Source organism: Betta splendens, chromosome 14 (genome assembly GCF_900634795.4).
Source record: "Betta splendens chromosome 14, fBetSpl5.4, whole genome shotgun sequence".
Taxonomy (NCBI): Eukaryota; Metazoa; Chordata; class Actinopteri; order Anabantiformes; family Osphronemidae; genus Betta; species Betta splendens.
The window spans coordinates 14,876,290-14,888,083 of record NC_040894.2 but is presented as its reverse complement, the minus strand read 5'-3'; the positions used below and the strand labels follow the sequence as shown (position 1 = coordinate 14,888,083).

The 11,794-nt window shown below is 44.3% G+C and overlaps 1 long non-coding RNA gene across 2 annotated transcripts; it reads right to left on the bottom strand.

The window, feature by feature from the left end:
- Positions 1-4,168: 4,168 nt before the first annotated feature.
- LOC129602967 (uncharacterized) lies at positions 4,169-11,792 on the bottom strand. 2 transcript variants are annotated; one of them, XR_008692469.1, is made up of 4 exons: positions 11,633-11,792; positions 5,991-6,143; positions 5,776-5,833; positions 4,169-5,639 (listed from the first exon to the last, which is right to left on the bottom strand). It is a non-coding gene; the product is annotated as an uncharacterized LOC129602967 (long non-coding RNA). The 2 variants fall into 2 exon arrangements; XR_008692468.1 differs by having other exon boundaries at positions 4,171-5,833.
- Positions 11,793-11,794: the final 2 nt, after the last annotated feature.

Genomic DNA, 11,794 nt, shown 5'->3' with positions numbered 1-11,794 from the left:
TCCAACAGTTCTCCACTCTTCTGGGATCTCAGCAAGCACTGCAAATTTTAAAGGTAAAGATGTAAAACAAACATTATTTCTAAGGATAGGACTGATTCAACCTCAGACATCTAGTCCATAATAACAAATGAGTATTCATTAATGCTGCATTGACTGTTATATAAATACAGAATAAAATGGCCGCAGACACAACCAGGCAAGGTCTGTTCCTTCCTCACATCTAGCACTGCAGCGCTGCATTTTGTGTTGGCCAGAATAAATCCTCCCACTGGAGATTATATTTCCAGCAAATTGAGCAGTCTTAAGTTCAAATGGCTAATGAGCACCTTTAAGAATCAGCGAACAGTAATAATAAATCAGCTTATTTAAGCAGCCTCTCCATCGGCTCCATGGACACAAGTGGATTACAACCAGTTCCCTTTTAAATAACATTCATTCACACTGGCGTCGATAACAAGTGAACAGAAAAAAGGGCTGAAAAGGAGCCACTGTATCTGCTCAGTAGTGTTCATACGTGGATTTATATATGAAGGTCATAATAATTTGAATTGCGAAAGACCCTTTACATATATTTAAAGCATCAAATAGTTAGAATTCCTCCAGTAACAGGAGATTTCACACTCGTGTCTGCTCCTTAAGATACAAATGTACAGTCAGACGTGTGCAGAATATACAGAACTATGGGTGAGTTCTAATGAGCCCTTTTCTAATAAATATACATAAATATATGCCTTAGGTTCACGTAGAACATGTGTTGTCTTGGTTTCTTCTTATACCTCAACCCAAAATGAAGCGGTTCAGTTCTGGAGTCTGACTGGATGCTGCAGTGTGTGTGTGTCTACTACTAGGAAAGTTTGAATAGATAAAAACACAACCTGTAAAAACCACCACTCTGTTCAGTGAACAACAGAAGAGAAAAATCTAAAGCCTGTTTCTGCTCTGGTTGGAGCCGCACCCTCTCTAAATGAACCAATTACAACAGAAACATGTTTTAAGAACTAAGAAGGCACGAATAAAAAGGAAAATAAACTGTGTGATTAAGACCCAAAATTAAGGATAAGGAAAGATACAGATCAGGTGAAACAAGCTCAGACTGCGTCAGCGAGAGCAGGGGCGACGAGTAACGCCTGGTTTATGAACATGCAACAGGAACACAGCATTAAAATGGATGTCAAAAACTATCTGATTCATTTGTTGTCCAAATAAAGCTTGAATAAAATGATGATTCAAGCTCACGTTTTGCAGGACCAGATGTCTGATATGGAGCCTGTTTGATGAATTTAGGCTAGATTCATGTTGATTAGCGCGGCTCAGGGAGGAAGAGGAGGAGCAGAGACGAAGCAGCGCAGCAGCAGAGACGCAGCGAAACATCTGGAAGCGCGGCACGCGGCCTTTATCGCTTGTGTTTGCAGCTGACTTCTGCTTGTGTCCAGATGTCGGCACAGGGAAGCGATGAGCACATGTGACGTCAACATAGTTTATGATCAAACAACCCCTAGTCTGAGCAGTTACAGCTCAATGCATGTGATGCAAACATTCCTCCCACTCAACTACAAGATGTGTGGCCCCACCTCCAATTAAAACTAAAGGAATCCACTTCACACCTCCCTGAGCTACAGTATCACATTCAGTTAAACAAACCAAGACTTTCTTTTTCCTAATAATCTGTGTTGTCATGGAGATTGTGCTGGTTTTCACTTGAACTCTGCAGTATCTCACTAATAAAGTGACTGTAGGTTACAGAATATGAACTGCTATACACAGTGCATCAAATGTTGATGACTCCCTTCATTTAGTGTCAAGGGATATTCCTAGTGGTTCTCAGGAGCCTTGGTGAGAAGAAGAGCACAGACGCAGAGGAGGAAGTTCCACTGTTACAGCATCCAGCGAAGAGTAAGAAGCACAGATGACAGATGTGCAAAATTCAGCCTGAATGACTTAAATTATGAGCAGATTAACGGGGTTGCTTCAGTGTGTGTGTGTGCGTGTGTGTGTGTGTGTGTGTGACAGAGAGATTGTGCCTGACAGATTGACTGACATTTCATCCTTTAACACTGAGGCCACAGTTTTCTCACTCAGACCTTAAAGAACCTTTGTTAGTGCGTCGCCTCCATCATCTCCGTCATCACTTCTACCTTTTTTTTACCTCCTGTCTTTAATCTCCCCTCATACATTTCTCATCCCTCCTGACTCTATTCTACACCATTAATTTTTGATTGCAGTGTAACCACCTTGCTGGTCCACGGAGCCTGAGTTGCAGTTTGCAGAGGTCCATGCGGCTTCTGCTGCGGCTCCAGAGTCCACGTGTGCGTCGCTCATGCCTGCTGTCAGCTCCCATTACCTAATTGGAATTGAGATGCATCTGGCCTGTGTTTTTGTCTGCACTGCACTCCTGGTCCAGACTCGCCCCCCGCCCCCCCAGCCTTTCGTCCCTCCGTCACTACGACTCCTATTCATGTGCTCCTGCTGCAGGAGGCTTCTTTGCCCCGATGCGCTCACACACTTGTTTACATGCAAAGATGGCACGGAGCAGATCCCAGCCAACTGCAGGAGCGCAGCCTGCGCGCCGCTACTGCTAATCAGAGCACTGTTTAATTCATGAGCTCTGTCATGCTACAGTGGCTTCATCTTCAGGTTTTTCTCTCAGGATCGGTGACCTCGCATGTCCAGGTCTGATCCTGTGATGGCATTTCTGCAGACGCGCTTGGATCCAAGCAGCAAAAACCTCATGAAAGGGCATGAAAGGTGTGGTTTATGCTAAGACCTGCTATAGACCTGCTATAAATTCTAACTATAGAAATACACTCGGGCTTTATGTGGTTCATAAAGAGACGATGCAGTAGATGATCTGTTCTGCTGATCCTCATCAGCTTTTCTAAACAGGCGTCTCTTTCATGTTGGTCCTTGCTTTTTTAATCTATATTTCCTAGGAGTTTTCAGCCTGAGTTTTAGCTGCTCAAGGTGAAGGAGTCTAAAATGCTTTGACGACGAGCCAACGTACGTCCCAGCCAGCTTTTCCTGAGATTTACAGACAGTCAGACAGCGAATGCGCTGGGGTTTTAGGAGCGATGTGCTGAAGGAGCTGAGAACGATGGCAGATATCTGACACTTTTCCCTGAGCGCAAATGTGCAGCTCAAAGACCGATGTAATTTATCCGACACAAAGGGCTGAATGGCTTTCAGGCCGGCCCTTAGAAAAGATGAATGTTTCCCAGCCCTCAGCAGCAGCAGCAGCAGCAGCGGCTGATTGTTACACTAATCTGCTGGGCTGAGGCTCTGACACACTGCTGCACCTCAGAAAACGGACAGCTTTAATAAGATCCAATCAGTCCGTTCCATAAACGAGACGTTTTGTTGCTGCCGCTCAGTGTGTGACAAGGTCACAGCTGATTCCGAGGCCACGTAAAGAAGATTTCCCCCTGACAACACACACAAGGCGGGAAATGACGCTTGATGAAAAGAGCGGATAAAGACCAGGCTGATTTCACAAATAAATGAGTAGTTTCTGATCTGTGTGTTGTTGGACGTCACAACCTTCGTTTAATGACACCTGCTCTGTGTTGATGGATCCAAAGCTGCAAAGTATCACATTAGTCTGGATGGAGTCACCTGGACACGTATCACACCATATAAGGCTCCGTATCATGATCAGGTCCAGTAAACATGAACTGCTTTTCAGTCTTAAGGGTTAAAGGACATATAGAGAATGAAGCCAATTTCAGGCCCCACATAAAGATTCAGGACCACGTGTAGAACCTAAAAGGCTCCAGTCTAAAATAAAACCTAATTAGAGACTCAGTTCCAGCAGCGTCACCTGGACGTAACACGCCGCTCTTTGACCGTGCTCTGTGTGTGTGTGTGTGTGTGTGTGTGTGTGTGTGTGTGTGTGTGTGTGTGTGTGTGTGTGTGTGTGTGTGTGTGTGTGTGTGTGTGTGTGTGTGTGTGTGTGTGTGTGTGTGTGTGTGTGTGTGTGTGTGTTTGTGTGTGTGTTGGTGTGTGGTTGTGTGTTGTGTGGTGTGTTGTGTGGTGTGTGGTGTGGTTGTGGTGTGTGTGTGTGTGTTTGTGTGTGCGTGTGTGCACGTGCGTGCGTGCCGTGCGTGCGTGTCCCACGGAGCCGTCTGCCATCTTGTTTCCAGATGATGCTGGCTGATTGCGGCTGTAAGAAGCCTCTCTTCCATGATTTATTGATCTCGCCTTTTATCGCACGGCGGAACCTTGATGCTCACCTCTTTGTAGCCAGCCTTTGTTTATTCATTTGCCTCTTTCTTTTGACAGCTAAACACAGTGGTTGTGCCTCCGTGGGCGTGTGTGTCTGGTCACCAACGCACACTGAGGCAGATGCATGCTGTATTTGGCCTCTAGCGCATCAGTAACATTCTGGGCATCATTGTTGTGTTCAAATCTCTTGCTTCACACTCACTTTGCAGCTATTTTCACACACTTGCTTTTCCCCTATGGAGACTCTCCCCTTTGTGTGTTTAGGGCTAAATAAAGCAGCAAGTCTACTGTATGACGACAGCACAGCAGCATCATACAGTAGTGGATGGTTTGTGACGGATTTGCTAAGCATGAAAAATTATTACTTCAGACATATTGTGTCCCCTTGAGAAAAACTGCCCCAGTTCTTTGATCTGAATTTATTCAATACTTTTCATTTGCCTTCGTTTCCCATCTGCGCCGCAGATCCTTCCCTGGTTTGTTTCCTCCTATGGGGGAGGAGTGGGGGCTCGGCCAAGATGCTGCCATGGAGAATTTTGTGTGACAGAAGCTTTCAGTTTGCCTGTCTATCACTCTGTAAGCTGTGAGACACAAGGGATATAAATACACCGCCCTGATACCCTTGTCTCCACCCTTCACCAGCGTCTGTGGCTGCACGGCGTCCCGTGGCCCCACACGGACGGTGGACGTTCTGCCCAGCGCCCGCTCCACGGCTCACCAAGAACCTCACAACACGCACACACATGCACACGCACGCACACACACGCACGCACACACGCACACACACACGCAAGCGCATGTACACATGCACACACACACGCATGCATGCACGCACACACACACGCACATACACACAGACAGGCACGCACACACACACACGCACGCACACACGCGCACGCACGCACACACGCACACGCACGCACACACACACACACACACACACACACACACACACACACACACACACACACACACACACACACACACACACAGGTTAATCTGACTGATTAGAAGAGTTCTGTCTTTCAGGAGACATGTTCAGTGCTTGCGTCCACGTCGGTGCTCAGCCGATCAGACAAATGTCTTGGCTGTGTACAAACAAGCTGAGCTGCACCGATGCAGTGACCCAGATCAGACACCTGAGGCCAGAGGGGAGAAGAAAGCGAGCACACAATAAATCTCTTCCCCAGGAAGACGACTTGAATCTATTACACTGTGCTGGTCATTTTCCATTTTCAACCCTACAGGTGGTGTGTTTGCATCACTGCTGTGCATCAGTGGTAGAGGTTGCACTGGCAGCACAGTGAGTAATGCTGTAAGTAGTGTTTGAACCCAGCTCCATCACTGTGATGTGAAACAAGTGCGTGGCTTCTCCCTCGGTGCTCTCACCTCCTCCCACAGTCAAAGGAAAGCAGGGGCTGCTGGGAGATTCAAATGAGCCGTCAGTGTGAGTGCAGATATGGCTGTGATGAACTGACAACCTGTCGATGGGGCGCAGGACGGGTTCAGCGTGAGCGAGTGAGCGAGTGAGCGAGTGAGCGAGTGAGCGAGCGTCACCAGGGTTCAGCTGCTTGTCTTCTGCTTTTAGTTTCTGGGCGATGATTGGATCTTCCATCTGCTGGCAAACGTTCTTGGTGTAAGTGGTACATTCTTTGTTTTGTGTTAACATGTCTGCTTCACTGTTTTAAACTTATGTGAATCACATTGTTCAGTCCGTTCTAAGCATTAGCCTGAAATCAGTCCACTCAGGCAGCATCAGTAAATGATCAGACCTGGTGGATCATGTCCCACTAACACCTGAACCTCGTGGCTTGTTGTCCTGAAGGACCTGAATGTTCTGCCTTGTTGTGGCTGCCTGACTGCGACCAGCCAACGACTCCCCTCTGCCGCATTGTGAAGTCGGGTTCATTCAGCACATCCTGACACTGTACAAGGAGGAAACAAGATGCACAATAATATGTCAAACTATAAAAATTTCAATAACTCCTGCAACACAATCTCCACAAACCACAAGAGTAGAAATAAATTAAATGAAACCGAGACCAGACACGCTCCTGAGTAACTGACAAGTTTCTCCCTGGAGCATAAACCTGCAAGAAAGGTTTCATTTCTCACTAAAATGTGCTTGCTAAGTGCAAAAGGTCCTGAAGTATTCATGTGCGGTGCAGAAGTGATGGTCGGCTTCCAGCGTGGGAGCAGTGAGCCAAGCATTGAGTCACTCAGCTCCTCAGCGCGTCGGCTCTAGAGCTGTGTCCTGCACCCGTTGTTCATCTCACCCGAGGGGACGCGACCGAGCTGGATGTCAGTGAGTTAACTTCATCAATCAGCAGCAGCTGGAGCTGGATCAGAGTCTGTGGCTCCAACAGCCAAGCAGACTGATCAATAATCAATAACCTTTAGAACCAGGCTGCAGGTTACAAACATACACACTCCTGCTTTTACAGCCGTTTAATGCTAAATACATGCAGATGGGAGGGAGGGAGGGAGCGGAAGATGAGGAGCGTTAGCTGGAAAATCCCCCTCAATCAGCTGTAGTTGCACCTTGACAGGCGTTTCTTCATGGATATGACTCAGGATGAACACATGCTTTTATTCCCGGTGGAAAGTTGTGACGAATTTGCAAAAATGTTGATAATGTCCCATCAGTTTCACAGTAAATGATGTTGATGAATATGTTTGAGTTTTACAGTGCTTCTTTCTTTAATTGCCTCAAATTAAACTTTGTGATATTAATAATTATATCAATGAGCCATAATCTAAATCCTGTCATTCAGTTTGTTAGAATCTCAGGGCTCTTTACAGCGTCATCTTAAAACCTAGATAAATATAATGACAAATATATTAAATGTTATCATTCATTCAATAGAATATAATGACACACCCCTTAAACTGTTTGGAGCAAATGGATATAGAGAAAAACAAACAGCAATCATCTCCTTTTATTTGGTGTTATTAATAACATGCGTAATGAGTTTCTCCTCCCATTCTCTGAGATCTGAACATCCACACTCACACTTGTGCAACACGTCTGACTGCTGTGAGTTCCAAGTGGCGGTGCAAGATGTAGCCTGCAGTACAGAGAGGATCAGCGCAGGGCTCAGCCTGTGTGTCTGATCCTACACGTGTCTGGGTTTGGCTGCGATTAGACCCCCACGGAGCCACAGTCGTGGAGTCTTTCCAGTGACAAGCGCAGCTCGAGGCAACCAAGGGTTAAAGCAGACGCGTACTGTAACTGAAGGAATCTCCCATTTCCATCAGTCAAGATGCTGGTGAACGAGTGACTATAGATAAGATGGCAGACATTCAGTGATGATGTCTGGAGCTATTTAACCTCCCAGTACCTCACGTAGCCTCACAGGAAGCACCTGTGTTCTTTCTGCAGACATATTAGAAGGTGTAATGATAAACTGAAATAATAACCAGAGTGTTTTATTAGCATTAGTTAACTAGAACTGGCCACAATGCACAACATCGATAAGAAATGTCAACATATTGTACTGGCAAAGTTAAAGGTTTGACCTGAGGCTGCTGATGGATGACGTCACGGTTCTAAGTGAGCAACACAGGCATGAGGCTAAATGATGATGCTCAACATTACTGATCCTGATCCTAAATCTTCTAAGGCATGATTTTAGGGAACGTGGCTGTATGTTGACTGAAAGGGCTCAGCAGGTCAAGAGGTGATCCTCAAATACCTGCGCTTCTATTTTATTCAGTCCTTCACATTTCTCACTCACCGCGTCAGTGCAGTTCTCTGTGAGTGCAAAAGGAGAGTAAGATCAGAAGAAGGAAAGGGCCAGAAAAGACTCTCAAACACAGCGTACGAAGGCCCAGAGCCAACAGCCTGAGTTCTGACTGAATGAAAAAAGAATGGGAGAGTGTTGTTCTAAGTGCTGGAAGTAAATCTGAGGATTCAATAAGTCTCTCATCACTTCTATTATTCAAAAGACACAAAGAACACAATGAAAACAAAAGAAGGAGCGTGTGTGTGTGTGTGTGTGTGTGTGTGTGTGTGTGTGTGTGTGTGTGTGTGTGTGTGTGTGTGTGTGTGTGTGTGTGTGTGTGTGTGTGTGTGTCTCATACTGGAGAGCTTGATGCATCTGGTGCATAATTTAGCTGTGCTGTATCTGCTGCAGTGTGTGGAACATAACATCTTTGTTCTATGGTAATAAGTGGACTGTGAAGAGTACACATGCAGTTGTGTCATCCACTGAGTAGATATCTCTGTTCTTTCACTCCCCATGACTACACACACTGGTAAAGTATAGTTCTTCTCATCTTATGACACGCTTCGTTGACATGAAGCTTCAGTTCTTACCCCATGACATGCAGGTCAGTGGATAATTTCCAAATAATACTTGGTGGATCATCAAGCATCAGTCCTGCCTCTTAATGACCTGGGTTCTCTGACCTTTCCAATAGTCCTGTACAACCATCGGACTAAATGGATTGTCATTGGTGCTACATCCCAGGTGGGATCATTTTGTGGTTCGCACCTCTTTTCATTTTATCTCACTAACGTAATTTCTCAGGAATTAACTGATTAGATTTAACTGTTCTACAGTCAAAGGCCCCCTCCATTCCTTTGAATGCAATACATACAGGCGTATGTCAAGACTACCTTGAGGGAACGCACAAATGTTTTCTGTGACTTATCAATGATATTTATATCATTGACATTATATAATTTATACTTATTAGATATTAGCTGTAAAAGTCAAAGTCTTGTGTCCATTCATTTTCTATCACAAGGAAACTAAAAACCTCTCCTTAAAGCAGCAATAAGGAACTAACAACAGATAGAGAAATCTAACTAATAAACTAAGCATAGAAAGGAGCAGACAACCACTTCATGAAGAATTACAGTAACTCACACCTAAATACTAGAAATGCAGCAAACTAACAAATGTACAGATCTAAAAGGACATAAAAACGATACTAAAGTCCTCCTGGATTATTCCGTTGCTAAGTCAAGCCTGGTGTAGGTAAATGTTTTAAAAAACCAAAGTATCAAACACGCAATTACTGGTTAAACGTGGACTAAACTCTTACCAAACACTTCAGCCCCAAAGAGCAGCAGCTCATCATGACAATGAATTACGATGTGAAATGTAGATAAACATACACTAATTAATCTGTATTGTTCTGAATCTATGTCCATCAGGCAATTTTATGACGTTCACCATGTTTTAATTATTTTACGGCATAGTTGTTCCTTTGCTTAACATCAAGTGTCTGACGTGACCGCGGCAATGCATTCTGAGCATGCAGTCACCTACAGAGGTTCACACATTCATCTGAAACAGTTAAAAAGAATAAGGAACGATTATTCAATTCTAACGTGAGAATTATAATTTCAGATTTTTTTCCGTAGCACTTATAAAATGTACTTTTATTGTACACTGACTCTAACGGATGGCCCTACTGTGCAGTTTTTCCAGTAGGATTAACTTGGCATGACAGTAATAAAAGACTAGGGCTGGGATGCCAGGTCTGCTGGGATGCCATCAGATATTACCATCTGGCTGGTTGATCCATGGCTGACTGTCTTTGTTCCACAAAGGGCCATTCCTCTGCTGAAAAAAATAGTTACGTATTTACAATATACTGTACAAGGTACCATCACAACCCTATACATGTGAAGAGTCATTGTGTGACAAGGCAAAGGTCAGTAGGACAACACAATGATCAGGAAGCAGCAAATAAGCTAAAATAGATTTAAGTCAGAATAATCAGTCTTTTGTTGAATCTGCCCTGACATCCTTCATAATCATTTTAAACTCACACAGAGAGACCAGCTCTTTCAGTTTTACATAATTTCCCCACGGGCAGTGGGAGCTGAGAACATGAAAGCCCTTTGGTCTAATTCTGTTTGCCTCAACACAACGAAGAGGGAAAAGAACACTTCCATGATCATACACAGTTATTTTCCACTCAGAAAAAGCAGAAAGTCAGGAACAGGCTTCCACTGAACAGATCTGTAGGTTTATAAGAAACAACGACAGCTGATGTTCAGTGCCAGTAATGGAACCCAGTGCACAGTGAAGGAGGCGTGTGCGCATGAAACACTAGTTTAATGATGAACAGGTTTCTTCCCTTCTTACTGGTCTTTACACTAGTAATAAAATAAAACTTCACATGAACCGAACTGTTGGGGTCGTACGTCATCATACCAGGTAATACTAGATACTAATGTCATAGTAACAACTCATAGGCAGTGTTTATGCCGTCACTAGTGGCAGCGTTAAGCTTTCACATAAAAATAAAAAAATAATAAATAATATCGTAAAAATAAACTGCATGCTGTTCAAGTGGAACAGCGAAGGCTAAACCCTGCTTTATCCGTCCAACTGCTAAAATGGCACAATCACTTCTGATTGATAGATCTGCTTTGTGGCAAAAACATCCTCTGCTCTTTTTCCCCTGAAGGGAGAGCAGTGATGACTTTCTGCGCTTTGGCTTTGTTTTCATTTTGGACTAAATTAAAATTAAAAAAATCTAAACCTCTGTAGTTTTGTGTAACTTGCGTAAGCTCCACCAAATTAAAAACAAGAGAACATCAGTGCATTCATATTGATTTAAATGCTTTAGTATTTGCGTCATCATGTTGAATGAAGACCTTCTTAACAATTAAATCACATTTAAATGTCTCATTTTGGCCTAAAACACAAAACCTAGAAAGTAGAGTCTCATACAATACAGTGGTTACACCTGATTCAATCTTGCATGAAGTGCACATTTACATGTATTATGTAATACAATTCAAATGCGTGCTAACATTATTAGACACACGTCTATATTTAGACATAATAAACGTCTGCTGTAACAACTATTGTGATAATCTCCCATTAGAGCTGAAATGCTGCTGCGTAAATACACACATGACATGATGATAGTATTTGTAACACAGATGCAGGTACTGTACGTAGGATTATGTGAGGGGTTTAGTTTGAGGAGTATTCGTACTTCACATTGCATCAGCTGTCATCTCACATGGCTCGGTGGGTGAAAGGTGGTTAATGTAAGCACTGCCTGTCGCCGCATTGCAGAGCATATGTGACATGACAAAGGCAGGACTTTCAAGCTTGCCCTGCCATGAGGACAAGGTGTAAGCGAGAGAGCGACGTGGCTGCAGATCCCACACACAGGCCGGCCTCCTCAGCAGAGCCATGAAGTACAGCCCGTCAACAGTAGTGAGTGTTTTATTCAGTGCCTGCCGTTTGCGTGACGCTGTATGAAGCTCAGCTTTGAATCTATTACACGTTTCATTTCATGAAGGTTCAGATGAGGTATATGTGTAACATCCCAGCCCAAAATGCATGCTGCCTAATAGATTTCATACTTCTACAACATCTATCAGAGCGGTGGTAAATGTTTTTAATAGGCGCAGCGTGCGCTAGTCTGCTGCGCTCACCTCCTGCAGGAGCTGCTGGTTCCGTGAGCTCCCAGCTGCTGCCCACCGCCAGCAGAGCCACGGTAGTAAAAGCCTCCCACGTCGCGCCAACTATAAATTCTCTCCTGTGTGAGTGATGCTTTCGGTAGCTATGGAAACTCAATATAATAGATCCCCCGCCCC